We start from the raw sequence: 17,095 nt of genomic DNA on the forward strand, positions 1-17,095 counted from the left end.
TGCTGAGATACCATTCCCAACCTCAATGACTCATCATGTGTGGAAGGTCTTAATTCAGCTAGTAAATACACACACTCAACAAGCTGGTTCCTAGAGTGGCTTTATGTATGTAGTAACACAGTGATGAAGATTTAAGAGACAGGTTGAGTGGAGGTGGTAGGTGACAGACACTTGAAGGTAAGACAGTAGCAGATGGATGCAGGTAGGTTTAGCAATCATGTATGGTAGCAGATGACAGAGTAGCAGGTGGACATACAAGAGAGATCAACCCAGTGCAGGAATAAGTAGCAGTAGTCTTAAGAGCTAGCAATCTAGATATGCAGATGTGATAAATAGTCTTTACTATGCAGAGCTAGATAGTGTAAGCTTAGTATAAGTTTATAGAGGGTTCCCCTGCGGGGTACTTAGCACTAATAGCAATACAGCCGAAGGTTGGTTCAGGAGGAGCGGATGATCCGGAAGCGGGATACAGGGATCAGCGCAGCGAGGTTCCGTCAGCGAGGTATGCTTGCAAGCACGAAAGCTTCAAGCCAAGTTAGCATCCAGGTAAGGGTGTTTGAACGAACACATGTGAGTGAGAACCGGCGATTTAAATAGCCATCTAGTCCGGCGCTGAGTGATGACAGCTTCAGTCTTAAAGGTGTATGCGCACCTTTCCAAAAGAGAATGGTGGGGCGCATACACTTGTAAAAAGAGTAATTTAGGGTACCAAAGGTACCGGAACATTACAGGGAGACCTGTGCCTACTCTAGTCACACATGAAATGTGCGCCAAGCCCCAGAGCCAGGGTCTTAGCTAGACTCTGCCTGACCTATGAGAGCTGCATGAGGTGCCAGCATCCTATTGAATAGCTTCCTCTGTCACCCAGGAAGCCATAGAGGTACTGAGTTTCTCTTGACTCCTTCTCCCTCTGCAATGCTGCTGCAGTTGAGTGCCACCTGCAGTGGAGAAAGCAGACTTTGCCTAAACTCTCCCTCTTGGCAGATGCTGTCTTTGGCATCACAACACAGTAAAGAACAATATGGAAACTGCAATTCAAATAATTAAGGCACAACTGATACAAATTCAAACAAGTCAAATTCCTTGAAGGGAGCTGCTTCAGGTAGACCATGCGGGGTGGCGGACCTCTATGTCTTTGATGGAAGCTGTCATTTTCAGCTTTTGGTCAAGAGGACCAACCATACTCACTTCAGTGAGAAGAAGAGTGAAATCAGCCAACGGGGTTTGCAGGGGCTTCTGGGTTGTCCAAAGCCACTGGGGCTTCCTTCTTCTGAGCCTGCAGAGACCGGAGGTTCTAATATTAGAAGAGGCAGATACCATTCATTTGGAACTTCTTGTACTGGTGGGACGTCAATGGAAACTGAGCCCTCGCTATCTCTGGCAAGTTTGGAAAAGCACTCAGCACATAGGGTCTCAACAGGGAACGGTGGAGCCGTCTTTTGGTGTGGTTGGGACCCTCTGAGATCATGTCATAAATTGGAGTTTGAGGAAAAGGCTGCTTCTCAACCCAATAGGGGGTGTGTTCCCACTTAGGATCCAATTAAATGTCTCTTTTGTGAATGATAGTGAAAAGTGAACCACTAGCCGCGTACATAAATAGTGAACAAATCAAACATAATGACGTGTATCAATGCATGAAACAAATAGACCATCAAATGCCAACTACGTAGTGTGGCCACGCCCCTGGTGCGTTTCGTCACTTCCTGACTTTGTCAATGGGGGTGTCTCCTGTGTTCCAGCATCTCAATACCATTGTGCCATGGCATCGGGACCAGAGTGAGCACCCCAATCCCCGCTTACATTGCATCTATTTTATTTATGTGCTTTTAAGGATTGTTTTCATTTACGTGCATTTTGTTGGATTATTGATTAGATTAAAGGTCTTAGACGTTATTGCACTAGTGGGGCTCTTTTTTTCTTACATGCTTTGAGCGTAAGGAAGACTGCCCAGTCACCAGGGACCTAATATCAGCTACATCTCGTATGCCAAAGTGGAACATCCACTTAGCCCAGTCCATGAAAGTGAAGGGCAATAAGTGGGGGTGAGTGGCTTTGCTGAGGGGAGTGGAGCACAGAGGTGGAGGACTTTCTGGGTGTTTCCTCATTTCAATAAGCCACTGGAATCTCACCTGATCACCAGTTATCACTATTCTTTTCAGACTGTTTATGAACTAATTTGAGATTGTTTATTAAGATTTCCACGGTGGAATTTGACTTTTTTACACCTTTTTTTGGCATTTGATGGTTTATTTGTTTCATGCATTGATACACATGTCATTATGTTTGAGTTGTTCACTATTTATGTGCGCAGCTAGTGGTTCACTTTTCACTATCATTCACATGTCATTTTTATTCAAGTTGCAGCACGTGTATTGATTTATTCATTTATTGATTTATGGACTCCAGTTTATATTATTTTAGAGTTTGATTTGAAGCGCAAAAACTTACACCATATTTAAATGTCTCTTTTGCTTCTGGTGTTCTTTACCAACACCCGATCCAAGTGTCTGACATGGTCCTTGAAGGTCTTGGAGTAAATTATAATATCGTCCAAGTAGACTAACACAGTGTTAAATCTCCCAGACATCTCTCCATTAAGTGCTGGAATGTGCTGGGGCCATTACTCATCCCGAAGGACATGCGATTAAACTCGAGCAGTCCCAGGGGTGTGATAAAGGCAGTCTTTTCACGGTCTTGATCTCTCACTGACACTTGCCAGTGGCCGCTTGCCAAGTCAAGGGTGCAGATATACTTGGCTTGGCCCAATGCCATGAGCGACTTCTTCACATGAGGTAATATGTAGGCATCTCTGTAGGTGCAGGCATTTAATTTGCGGTAGTCCATGCTAAATTACAGACTTCTGTCCCTCCTTCACACCAGGTCCACAGCGGCAGCCCATGGGCTACGGCTTTCCCAAATTACCCCACTTTGTAGCATGTTGAGGAACACGTCATTAACCTCCTGGCACAGGGCTGGGGGAATGTGGCAGTACCGCTCCTGGATGGGGCGAGTGTACCCTGTATGAGTTGGGTGGTCGATGGCCTCCATGCAACCGTAGTCTTCCAGGCTGGCGGCAAAGACCAATAGGTGTTTCTTTAGCAGCTGCTGAGGTAGAGGAAAGTTCTGGAATGGGATGGCCAGCAGTAGTTTGTATTTTGACTCATCTAACGAGTCCATGGTTGCCTGTAGTGAGGCACAAACGGCTTCCACCTCCAGTTTGGTCTCTGAGATACAGTGGCGAGGTACCACGTAGGTCAGCTATGGTGAAATGGTTAGGGAGAGAAATTGAAGCAGTCCCCAGGTTGACGAGCTACACCAGCACCTTCCCTTTCTGAACCTTGTATAAGGTGCAAGCAACCATCCAGTCCCCTGGCATCCCCTGGAGTCTTTGCAGGGTTCCGCTATTACTGTGACCCCCTGTAGCTTCCTGTGGGGCTCGATTGACCGAGACCAGACTACCTCTTGGAGGAGTGCCAAGAGTACTTTTAGCTTGGGGGGCGTGCGGTCAACTCCCTCTTTTTCCTCGCCGCTCTTTGTTAGGCCTCATAGGCCCGGATCACGTTGAGCCAGACAGCTTACAGTACACGCACGCCAGCTTAAGTGCTCAAATTTGGCTAGTAAGTGATGTAAGTCCAAGTCCTTTAGCGCATTTGTGCCCAGAACAATAGGTATTGCCAAACTTACTGGGCCTTACAACCCCTACCCGCTCCACCCCCTGGTCATCTATCTGAATCTTCACCCAAGTGACACTTCTAACAGGATGGGCAGGGTATTAGCTATTTTGAGGGACAACCAAGGGAGTCCAGCAGGTCTAATGTCCCAAACCGCTGGTCGTAGAATTCATACTCAATGACGGTGACCTCAGATCCAATGTCAATCATGCTTGGGACCTATACAGTAGTCCAATAAGGTGGGCATTCAGTACTGGACTTGGCATCACTATGGACTCGGGTTTGATGGGACCTTGTGCCAACTGTCCCATTAGCCCCGGGAGCCACTAGTTTAACGGGGGCCTGGAGGTACTTTTGGATTTTGGCCGGCCACAGTTTTTAGCTAAATGTCCAAAGCGGCCACACCGTCACCACTCCTTTGGGTCCCTCCTTAACACATTCTTAGATTCTAAGAGCCCTTAGAGGAGTGGGCTGCATCCTGTTTGAATGTGGATGTTTCCTGTTTTAAGAAGGCCACGTCCTGGGCAAGTTCCCCCAAACCTTCTGTATGGCCGACAGTGGTGAAAGTGCTGGGGCCTCCTTTTTCAAGTGTAACGGTTCATACCTTTTTGCCACCGCCACAGTTGCTTCCGCATCTTCCTGTTCTCGGGCAACCACGTCCACCACAGAATTATGGAAGGAGAAGGTGGGTTGCGCTTTGATCCGCTCCTGCAGGGGAGTTGTATCCTAAACTGAGCAAGTAAAAAAAAAAAAAAGAACTTATCTCATTTTTTTTTCCAATTCCTTATATGTTCTGCATTTATGTGATACCCCTCATTGAACTGTATAATCGTTTACCTAAAAAAAAGGAGGGAGGGTTCCTAAGAGTGGAGCAGCCAAGAACCTGGAGGAAACTGTGCATGGCAACCAATCGGATTCTATCTTTCATTACCAAAGCTTTACAGAATAAGTTGAAGATAGCAGCTGATTCGTTGCTATGTTGCAGCCTCTCCAGATTCTGTGTGCTTCGGTCTTAGTTAATTTCCCCCTCAGCCTTTTGTGAGGTAAATTATAACAATGGTGTATATTTATATGTTTGAACCCCGTGGTGTATATTTGTGTGACTGTTTCACACCGTGGTGTATATTTGTGTGACTGTTTCACACCGTGGTGTATATTTGTGTGACTGTTTCACACCGTGGTGTACTGTATATTTGTGTGACTATTGCACGCAAAGGTGTATACTTGTGTGACTATTGCACACAACGGTGTATAATTGCATGACTGTAGCACATGACGGTGTTTATTTGCATGTTAGTACTGGACAGGGGGTGTATACTTGTGTGACTGTAGCACACAGCAGTGTATATTTGTGTAACTATTGCAATGGTGGTGTATATTTGCATGTCTTTACTGTACAGGGGGTGTATATCTGTGTGACTGTAGCACAAGGCTGTGTAAATTTGCGGGTCTGTACTGTACAGGGGGTGTATATTTGTGGATCTGTACTGTACAGGGGGTGTATATTTGTGGATCTGTACTGTACAGGGGGTGTATATTTGCGGGTCAGTACTGAACAGGGGGTGTATATTTGCGGGTCTGTACTGTGCAGGGGGTGTATATTTGCGGGTCTGTACTGTACAGGGGGTGTATATTTGTGGGACTTTAGCACACAGTGGTGAATATTTGCGGGTCTGTACTGTACAGGGGGTGTATATTTGCGGGTCTGTACTGTATAGGGGGTGTATATTTGTGGGACTTTAGCACACAGTGGTGAATATTTGCGGGTCTGTACTGTACAGGGGGTGTATATTTGCAGGTCTGTACTGTACAGGGGGTGTATATTTACGGGTCTGTACTGTACAGGGGGTGTATATTTGCGGGTCTGTACTGTACAGGAGGTGTATATTTACGGGTCTGTACTGTACAGGGGGTGTATATTTGCAGGTCAGTACTGTACAGGGGGTGTATATTTGCAGGTCAGTACTGTACAGGGGATGTATATTTGTGGGTCTGTACTGTACAGGGGGTGTATATTTGTGGGTCAGTACTGTACAGGGGGTGTATATTTGTGGGTCTGTACTGTACAGGGGGTGTATATTTGTGGGTCAGTACTGTACAGGGGGTGTATATTTGCGGGTCAGTGCATTACAGGGGGGGGGGTGTATACTAGGGGATCAGTACAGTACAGGGGGTGTATATTTGTAGGTCAGTACATTACAGGGGGTTTATATTTGCGGGTCAGTACTGTACAGGGGGTGTATATTTGTGGGTCAGTACTGTACAAGTGGTGTATATTTTCGGGTCAGTGCATTACAGGGGGGGGGGGGTGTATATTTGGGGATCAGTAAAGTACAGGGGGTGTATATTTGCAGGTCAGTACTGTACAGGGGATGTATATCTGCGGGTCAGTACTGTACAGGGGGTGTATATTTGTGGGTCAGTACTGAACAGGGGGTGTATATTTGCGGGTCTGTACTGTGCAGGGGGTGTATATTTGCGGGTCTGTACTGTACAGGGGGTGTATATTTGTGGGACTTTAGCACACAGTGGTGAATATTTGCGGGTCTGTACTGTACAGGGGGTGTATATTTGCAGGTCAGTACTGTGCAGGGGGTGTATATTTGCAGGTCTGTACTGTACAGGAGGTGTATATTTACGGGTCTGTACTGTACAGGAGGTGTATATTTGTGGGTCTGTACTGTACAGGGGGTGTAAATTTGTGGGTCAGTACTGTACAGGGGGTGTATATTTGTGGGTCTGTACTGTACAGGGGGTGTATATTTGTGGGTCAGTACTGTACAGGGGGTGTATATTTGCGGGTCAGTGCATTACAGGGGGGGTGTATACTAGGGGATCAGTACAGTACAGGGGGTGTATATTTGTAGGTCAGTACATTACAGGGGGTTTATATTTGCGGGTCAGTACTGTACAGGGGGTGTATATTTGTGGGTCAGTACTGTACAAGGGGTGTATATTTGCGGGTCAGTGCATTACAGGGGGGGGGGGGTGTATATTTGGGGATCAGTACAGTACAGGGGGTGTATATTTGCAGGTCAGTACTGTACAGGGGATGTATATCTGCGGGTCAGTACTGTACAGGGGGTGTATATTTGTGGGTCAGTACTGTACAGGGGGTGTATATTTGTGGGTCTGTACTGTACAGGAGGTGTACATTTGCGGGTCAGTACATTACAGGGGGTGTATATTTGTGGGTCTGTCCAGGTACAGGGGGTGTATATTTGCGGCTCAGTACATTACAGGGGGGTGTATATTTGCGGGTCAGTACTGTACAGGGGGTGTATATTTGCGGGTCAGTACTGTACAAGGGGTGTATATTTGCGTGTCAGTGCATTACAGGGGGGGTGTATATTTGGGGATCAGTACAGTACAGGGGGTGTATATTTGTGGGTCAGTACTGTACAGGGGGTGTATATTTGCGGGTCTGTACTGTACAGGGGGTGTATATTTGTTGGTCAGTACTGTACAGGGGGTGTATATTTGCAGGTCAGTACTGTACAGGGGGTGTATATTTGCGGGTCTGTACTGTACAGGGGGTGTATATTTGTGGGTCAGTACTGTACAGGGGGTGTATATTTGTAGCTCTGTACTGTACAGGAGGTATATATTTGCGGGTCAGTACATTACAGGGGGTGTATATTTGTGGGTCTGTACTGTACAGGGGGTGTATATTTGCGGGTCAGTACATTACAGGTGGTGTATATTTGTGGGTCAGTACTGTACAGGGGGTGTATATTTGTGGGTCAGTACTGTACAGGGGGTGTATATTTGCGGGTCAGTGCATTACAGGGGGGGGGTGTATATTTGGGGATCAGTACAGTACAGGGGGTGTATATTTGTTGGTCAGTACAGTACAGGGGGTGTATATTTGCGGGTCTGTACTGTACAGGGGGTGTAAATTTGTGGTTCTGTACTGTACAGGAGGTTTTATATTTGCGGGTCAGTACTGTACAGGGGGTGTATATTTGTGGGTCTGTACTGTACAGGGGGTGTATATTTGCGGGTCAGTACTGTACAGGGGGTGTATATTTGTGGGTCTGTACTGTACAGGGGGTGTATATTTGCGGGTTAGTAGATTACAGGGGGGGGTGTATATTTGCGGGTCTGTACTGTACAGGGGGTGTATATTTATGGGTCTGTACTGTACAGGGGGTGTATATTTGTGGGTCTGTACTGTACAGGGGGTGTATATTTGCGGGTCAGTACAGTACAGGGGGTGTATATTTGCGGGTCAGTACAGTACAGGGGGTGTATATTTGCGGGTCAGTACAGTACAGGGGGTGTATATTTGCGGGTCAGTACAGTACAGGGGGTGTATATTTGCAGGTCAGTACAGTACAGGGGATGTATATTTGCGGGTCAGTACAGTACAGGGGGTGTATATTTGCGGGTCAGTACTGTACAGAGGTGTATATTTGCGGGTCAGTACAGTACAGGGGGTGTATATTTGTGGGTCAGTACAGTACAGGGGAGTATATTTGCGGGTCAGTACAGTACAGGGGGTGTATATTTGCGGGTCAGTACTGTACAGAGGTGTATATTTGCGGGTCAGTACAGTACAGAGGGTGTATATTTGCGGGTCAGTACATTACAGGGGGTGTATATTTGCGGGTCAGTACAGTACAGGGGGTGTATATTTGTGTGACTGTATTTAGCCCGATGTATGTGTGTATGCACCAGGAAGCAGCAGGCCCATACATGGCATTGTGTGTGTGTGTCATTGTGTGTCTGTGTGTGGTTGGTTGTGTCAGTGCTGATGGTTGCTAGGTAACTGTCGCTGCTTTAATTCCTATATTTAGGGGTTTTCAGAATAAGGTTGAAGTTTTTATCACACGACGGTCTCTTACAATGCAGAATGAGCGCTCTCTCAGGGTGACAAGGGTGAGACGCCCCTGTATGTCTCCTTATATCCTGCTGTCTCTCTCACCCCAGTATGTCTCCAGATAGTCTGCTGTCTCTCTGAGTGCTGATTTGTTGATCTCAAGCCCTCTCTTTTATTATATTCTGCCCCCCCCCCCTTTCCTGCCGTTCTTTTTCTGCTCTCCCCCTGTTTTTTACTACCTCCCCCGGCTTTTTCCTTTTCCCATCTATTAGCATTTTATCTTTTTTTATTTTGAAGTCCCTTTTTTCTCTCTTCTTCCCCTGCACCCCCATCTACACTCTCTACCCCCCCCCCCCCGTCTCTCTCTGTGCCCCCGCTCTCTTGTCCTTACCTTTCTCTCCCTTTACCCCCCCCCCCAAAGCTCTATCCCTCTCTTCTCACTACACAGCAGACCTGTATGTATCTCTGTACATTACACAGCACGCTACAGCGACTACCGCTTGTCTTGTCCCCAAGATCCATCCAGGATGTGCAATGTCTGCGGATGGAAAGATACATTCATTATTACTGGAGATCCATTCATTCTCACCGTTATATACTCTGCATAACACAAACATAGCAATATGGAATCAATAATAAGAAGCAGCTATCAACCTGCCCATCTACCTTCCAATCTGTCATCTATCTGTTCTACCATCTATTATAGCTATCTATCTATCTATCTATCTATCTATCTATCTATCTATCTATCTATCTATCTATCTATCTATCTATCTATCTATCTATCTATCTATCTATCTATCTATCTATCTATCTATCTATCTATCTATCTATCTATCTATCTATCTATCTATCTATCTATCTATCTATCTATCTATCTATCTATCAGATATTATGAAAAGATTTTTAAGTCTGGCTTGTTCGTTTTAATTTTTGTTAAATAAACATTTTAGACAGCATATGAGGACATACAGTTAAATATGTGTGTGTGTGTATATATATATATATATATATATATAATATTATACAGTAGTATAGTTGACTTTATATTTCTCAAAAAGATAATAATAACCTTATAATGTAATATAGTGTGCTGTATACAGTAACTGCAATTAATAATACTTTTCATAGAGGTTACCTGTGTAGATTATGTTCTGTGCTCATCCCATGGGTAAATTCGGCCTTCTTTATTTGGGTTGTTTTACTTACTGGCCCATGACTGGTGTCCTACTGCATCCTTTGTACCGATCAGCACTTGTCCGGTGTCAAGCCGTATCCTCTGTACTGACGAGCACATGTCCGGTGTCTTTCCGTATCCTCTGTACTGATCATCACATGTCCAGTGTCATTCCGTATCCTCTGTACTGACCAGCACATGTCCGGTGTCATTCCATATCCTCTGTACTGATCATCACATGTCCGGTGTCATTCCGTATCCTCTGTACTGACCAGCACATGTCCGGTGTCATTCCTTATCCTCAGTACTGACCAGCACATGTCCGGTGTCATTCCGTATCCTCTGTACTGATCATCACATGTCCGGTGTCATTCCGTATCCTCTGTACTGACCAGCACATGTCCGGTGTCATTCCGTATCCTCTGTACTGATCATCACATGTCCGGTGTCATTCCGTATCCTCTGTACTGACCAGCACATGTCCGGTGTCATTCCGTATCCTCTGTACTGATCATCACATGTCCGGTGTCATTCCGTATCCTCTGTACTGACCAGCACATGTCCGGTGTCATTCCTTATCCTCAGTACTGACCAGCACATGTCCGGTGTCATTCTGTATCCTCTGTACCGGCCAGCACATGTCCGGTGTCATTCTGTATCCTCTGTACTGACCAGCACATGTCCGGTGTCATTCTGTATCCTCTGTACTGACCAGCACTTGTCCGGTGTCTTTCCGTATCCTCTGTACTGACCAGCACATGTCCGGTGTCATTCCGTATCCTCTGTACTGACCAGCACATGTCCGGTGTCATTCCGTATCCTCTGTACTGACCAGCACATGTCCGGTGTCATTCCGTATCCTCTGTACTGACCAGCACTTGTCCGGCGTCATTCCGTATCCTCTGTACTGACCAGCACATGTCCGGCGTCATTCCGTATCCTCTGTACTGAACTGCACATGTCTGGTGTTGTTCTATATTCCCTTATACTGGCCGATGCATGTCCATGTCTGGTGTTATTTTGTGTCCTCTGTTTCATTTATACTGACAAGCACCTGTCCGCTCTCATTCTGTATCCTGTATGAAATGGTACATGTCCGGTGTCTTTCTGTATCCTATATACTGCCCGGCACATGTCTGGTGTCATTCTGTATTTTGTTCTGAACCGCAAATGTCTGGTGTCATTCTGTGTCCTGTAATGAGCGGCTCATGTCTGGTGTCATTCTGTGTCCTATAATGACTGACACATGTCCGGTGTCATTCTGTGTCCTGTAATGACCGGCACATGTCCGGTGTCATTCTGTGTCATGTAATGACCCGCTCATGTCCGGTGTCATTCTGTGTCCTGTAATGACCGGCACATGTCCGGTGTCATTCTTTGTCCTGTAATGACCATCACATGTCCGGTGTCATTCCGTATCCTCTGTACGGACCAGCACATGTCCGGTGTCATTCCGTATCCTCTGTACTGACCAGCACATGTCCGGTGTCATTCCGTATCCTCTGTACTGACCAGCACATGTCCGGTGTCATTCCGTATCCTCTGTACTGACCAGCACATGATCCTTCTGTACCCTCTCTGCTGGCCGGTGCATGTCCGGTGTCATTCTGTTTTCTTTATACTAACTAGGACATGTCTGGTGTCAGTCTGTATCCTCTATACTGAGCTGCACATGTCTGGTGTTGTTCTATAATCCCTTATACTGGCCGATGCATGTCCATGTCTGGTGTTATTTTGTGTCCTCTGTTTCATTTATACTGACAAGCACCTGTCCGCTCTCATTCTGTATCCTGTATGAAATGGTACATGTCCGGTGTCTTTCTGTATCCTATATACTGCCCGGCACATGTCTGGTGTCATTCTGTATTTTGTTCTGAACCGCACATGCCTGGTGTCATTCTGCGTAGCGGTAAGGATGTGGAATACTCTTCCACAAGCAGTGGTATCTGCAGGGAGCATCGTTAGTTTAAAAAAACTATTAGATGGGCACCTTAAAGACCACAACATACAGGGATATACAATGTACGGTTAGCAGTAAACACACACGCACACACCTTATGGGTTGAACTGGATGGACTGAAGTCTTTTTTCAACCTCGCCAACTGTAACTGTAACTATGTAAGTGTCAGTAATTAGAATAGTGCTCCAAGGGCCAGATAAAAGCAAGCACAGGGCCATTTTGGGCCCACTGCTCTAGTGCCAGTCATATAGTAATTGATAACTATACTTCCAATTATAAATGTTTTTGTGGTCGTATAGAGTTCGTTTTTATAAAAGTTATTTCTGGTTAGTTTTAGTCTTTTCTAGTTAGGTCTCTTTTCTTGTGTAGGCTGTTGGTATAGAGAGTGTTTTCTTCTTAGGTTTTTGCTTTGTAGTCGTCCTCTAATCCAGCGTTTTTCAACCAGGGTGCCTTGAGGTTTCTTCAGGTGTGCCTTGGCAAAATGCCTAAAAATCGCCCAAAAATTGTATACAAGCTGGCGTGTGGATGAAGGCTGCTTTTTAAATACACTGAGTCAAGAAGAAGAAAAACATAGAACCAGTTTGTAAATGTGTATTTGCTTTGGAAGAATAAATCAGCTCTAATGTTGGGTGTCCTACTTGGACATGTGGATGTTGCTGCATTATGTAAAACTATTAGAATAAGGGTGCCTCGAGACTGTCCACAATTTTTAAAGGGTGCCTCGAGACTGTCCACAATTTTTAAAGGGTGCCTCGAGACTGTCCATAGTTTTTAAAGGGTGCCTCGAGACTGTCCACAATTTTTAAAGGGTGCCTCGAGACTGTCCATAATTTTTAAAGGGTGCCTCGAGACTGTCCACAATTTTTAAAGGGTGCCTCGAGACTGTCCACAATTTTTAAAGGGTGCCTCGAGACTGTCCACAATTTTTAAAGGGTGCCTCGAGACTGTCCATAATTTTTAAAGGGTGCCTCGAGTTTGTCCACAATTTTTAAAGGGTGCCTCGAGACTGTCCACAATTTTTAAAGGGTGCCTCGAGACTGTCCATAATTTTTAAAGGGTGCCTCGAGACTGTCCACAATTTTTAAAGGGTGCCTCGAGACTGTCCACAATTTTTAAAGGGTGCCTCGAGACTGTCCATAATTTTTAAAGGGTGCCTCGAGACTGTCCACAATTTTTAAAGGGTGCCTCGAGACTGTCCACAATTTTTAAAGGGTGCCTCGAGACTGTCCACAATTTTTAAAGGGTGCCTCGAGACTGTCCACAATTTTTAAAGGGTGCCTCGAGACTGTCCACAATTTTTAAAGGGTGCCTCGAGACTGTCCACAATTTTTAAAGGGTGCCTCGAGTTTGTCCACAATTTTTAAAGGGTGCCTCGAGACTGTCCACAAGACTGTCCACAATTTTTAAAGGGTGCCTCGAGACTGTCCACAATTTTTAAAGGGTGCCTCGAGACTGTCCACAATTTTTAAAGGGTGCCTCGAGACTGTCCACAATTTTTAAAGGGTGCCTCGAGACTGTCCATAATTTTTAAAGGGTGCTTTCTAGACTGTCCATAATTTTTAAAGGGTGCCTTGACTGAAAAAAGGTTGAGAAACACTGCTCTAATCTCCTTTTGGTCATTCTATTGTCAGTTTGTGATTGGCTTCATTCACACCAGTGCGTTGTGAACACATCCGCAAAATTGCAAGCTTTCCCACAACACAGAAGAAGACATGTGGCAGTGCCATTACTTCTTAATGATAAAGTGACAATAGCACGCTGGCCAAAGACCAGTAGTTAAAAGAAAGCAAAAAAAAAATCACACAAGTAATAGCAATTCTTTATTCAAATAGTGCATGCACTTGGTCGCAGCTCCTGGTGTGAACAGAGCCTAATTACCTTCTTTTAGGCTCCATATACATTTCACGATTTGAAGTTGCGGACGGATTCGGCCCACGATACCAAATTGCATGGCAATCGGTGCAAAACACGCAACTCTCATTTAGGTACCCTTCATTCTACATGGCACCCCCATTGCAGTGTGATTTTGCAACGCGACAGAATCGCGGCAAAATGGCGACTTTTAAAGTTGAGTCTAGCTTGTCACCCAAAAAGGAGCAGAAGCTTCTTTTGGGCAACAAACAACAGTAGGACAACCCATTGAAGTGAACAGGCTGCCCTATGCGTCACACGCGGAATCCCGTGAAAATCTCCCACACAAAATCGCAAGTGGCTATGTGAAGTGTGAATGAGGCCTTATGGTTTGTGATCCTTCAGTGACATTCTGTTTGCCCGCAGTATGGTTTTGCATGTTAGGATTATTTGTTGCTCGAGGTCTTGCTACTGCTTGTGTTTTTTTTTTTTTTTTTTTAACTCCTGGTCTTTGGCCAGCGTGCTATTGTCACGTTTTTCCTGGTCTTTGGCCAGCTTGCTGTTGTCACTATCATCAACTGCTTTAGTAAATCTGAATTAATTTGAAGCAACATCTCACTTACCATCAAAAGCAGTAAATTTCAATATGTGCCCACAGGATGTCACCCTACCTCCTCTGACTGTCAGGGTGTTTGCTGGATGTGTGTGCAGTATATCAGTGTCCTGGGGGTGTGCTGCAATTGCAGATTATGTATCTTTAAATATATAGCCTTATATGTTATATAGCCTTACATGTTATATAGCCTTACATGTTATATAGCCTTACATGTTATATAGCCTTACATGTTATATAGCCTTACATGTTATATAGCCTTACATGTTCTTTGCAGGTTGCAAACATTTTACCCATTTTATTTTCCTATTTATCAAGCCTTATATTATTATACAATTCTTAGTGATTACCTATTTTCTAAATGTTATTATTCAGCTATGTTAAAAAAAAAAAAAAAAAAGTAATTTGATGATTTCTGGCAGAAGTGAGGTTTAGCGTTTATAATGGCCGATTGTTCACTTCAGTGGAGTTCAATGAACAAGACACCAAGCCTTTAACCATTTGCCCTCCAGAAGATATACCACCCCCCCCCCCCCCAACACCTCTTCATGACCAGGTCATTTTATGAGATATGGCACTGTGTTACTTTAACCTCCCTGGTGGTATGATTCTTTCGGATTTTAGGTGCTGAAAGCGGTACCATTATTTTGTATGTAGTTCTTGAGAATGAGCAGCCCAAACCAACTATTTACATTTTTTTTTTTTTTTTTACTGTGCGTTCTTCTTTATAACATCTCGGGTATGATAAAGTTTGAGACACAAAATCATAAATTATAATATAATAAAAAACTATAAAAAAGTTAAAGTATGTATGTATGTGTATACATATATATATATATATATATATATATATATATATATATATATATATATATATATATATATATATATATATACATACATATACATATACATAAAAAGTACAGTAAAACTGCAGGAAAGGGCACTGGGGGGCAATGTAATGTGAACTTATTTTATTTTGAATGGTATCAGTGTGTTTGGTGTCTTTTACATTTGAATTTGCCGCCGGTTCCACCCACCTGCGAATGTCACGTCGCAGGAGACGGAAGCCGGGGGACGGAGAGGACCGGGAGGAAGATCGGCTGCCGCATACCGCTGAGATACATCGCTGGATCCCCGTGACAAGGTAAGAAACCTCTTTTACAGGATCCAGCGATGCTTCTGGCGGTACCCCAAGTGTGGCTCGGGGTTACAGCTTTTGGCTCTGAAATTTAACCCCGAGCCACGCTCGGGAATACCGCTAAGAAGGCTAACTGACAATTGCATGGCCGTGCAACACTGTAGAATAGTGCTTTATTTTTGGTGGTATTTGATCACTACTGAGTTTTTATTTTTGTGCTATAAACAAAAGAAGACTGACAATTTTGAAGAAAAAAAAAATTTTTTTTCTTTCTGCTATAAAATTTATCCAATAAAAAAAATTGAAAATAAAAACGAATTAATAAAAATCTTCATCAATTTAGGCCAATGTGTATTCTGGTACATATTTTTGGTAAAAAAAAATCCCAATAAGCGTATATTGATTGGTTTGCGCAAATGTTATAGTGTCTACAAACTATGGGATATTTTTATTTTTTTTCTTAATTTTTATTTTACTAGTAATGACAGGGATCAGTGATTTATAGCAGGACTGCAATATTGCAGCGGACAGTAGTGACACTAACTGACACTTTTTGGCAGGGCTTTTTTTCTCAGAAAATAGGTGCAGGAACTCAATCACGCCCCCCCCACAAACCCCCTCCCCCAACACATACCCTCCAAACTGCATCAAATAGTGTGTATGGTCAAATTTCAATAACAGTGGAGGAGTGCATTATGTGCAGAGTGCAGAGTTTGGTGGGGTTACACACAGAGTGCAGAGTTCAGGGGTGCTCTATGTGCAGAGTTCCAGAGTGTGTTAAACACAGAGTGCATTGTTCAGGGGTGCTCTATGTGCAGCATTCCGGAGTGCGATAAACACAGAGTGTAGAGCTCAGGGGTGCTCTATGTGCAGCATTCCGGAGTGTGATAAACACAGAGTGTAGAGCTCAGGGGTGCTCTATGTGCAGCATTCCGGAGTGTGATAAACACAGAGTGTAGAGCTCAGGGGTGCTCTATGTGCAGAGTTCCAGAGTGCACTAAACACAGAGTTCAGGGGTGCTCTATGTGCAGCGTTCTGGAGTGCGCTAAACACAGAGTGTAGAGCTCAGGGGTGCTCTATGTGTAGAGTTCTGAAGTGTGCTAAACACAGAGTGTAGAGCTCAGGGGTGCACTATGTGCAGCATTCCGGAGTGCGCTAAACACAGAGTGTAGAGCTCAGGGGTGCTCTATGTGCAGCGTTCCGGAGTGCGCTAAACACAGAGTGCAGAGTTCAGGAGTGCTCTATGTGTAGAGTTCTGGAATGTGCTAAACACAGAGTGTAGAGCTCAGGGGTGCTCTATGTGCAGCGTTCCGGAGTGCTCTAAACACAGAGTGCAGAGTTCAGGGGTGCTCTATGTGTAGAGTTCTGGAGTGTGCTAAACACAGAGTGAAGAGTTCAGGGGTGCTCTACACATAGAGTGCAGAGCTCAGCTTTTTTCCACAGCTGCTTACCTCTGCATCCCCCATCCACATCTCACTTTCCCCCATCTTCTTCTCTAGTACCTCTCTGCACACTGTGGGTGGCTCCCCCTCTCTCATTTTCAGGGAGATCATCCAGTACAAGTGTCAGCATTCCCACTGCACCCCGGGCATCTGCATCTCCCTTGTCCCCATCCTGCACTCAGTGGGAGCCACTCAGGAGATCAGATCTATGGAAGCCGTTGGGAGACAAGCTATCACTTGTAAACACAGAAACCGGACCCCTGTGTTTACAAGTGATAGTGGCGAGCAGGGAGCAGAGGGCCTGAGCCAAAGGTAGTGGAACTGAGTTCCACCAAGTTCCAGCTGAAAAAAAGCCCTGCTTTTTGCGGATACAGTGATCAATTCTAAAAATATGCACTGTCACTGTACTAATGACACT

The 17,095-nt window shown here is 44.7% G+C and overlaps 1 protein-coding gene across 12 annotated transcripts in view; it reads left to right on the forward strand.

Annotated features, from left to right (window-relative positions):
- SYNGAP1 (synaptic Ras GTPase activating protein 1) overlaps nt 1-17,095 on the forward strand; it is a 643,453-nt gene that overhangs the window by 93,399 nt on the left and 532,959 nt on the right. Inside the window, exon 1 of one of the 12 annotated variants that reach the window (XM_082263696.1) lies at nt 8,493-8,552. The exons of the other annotated variants lie outside the window; for them this stretch is intronic. The gene's annotated coding sequence lies outside the window, so the exon portion shown is untranslated. Of the gene's footprint in view, nt 1-8,492; nt 8,553-17,095 lie in introns of those variants that run through there. 12 annotated transcript variants of the gene reach the window in all.

The sequence above is a fragment of the Pelophylax lessonae genome (genome assembly GCF_965119305.1).
Source record: "Pelophylax lessonae genome assembly, chromosome: 7".
Lineage (NCBI taxonomy): Eukaryota > Metazoa > Chordata > Amphibia > Anura > Ranidae > Pelophylax > Pelophylax lessonae.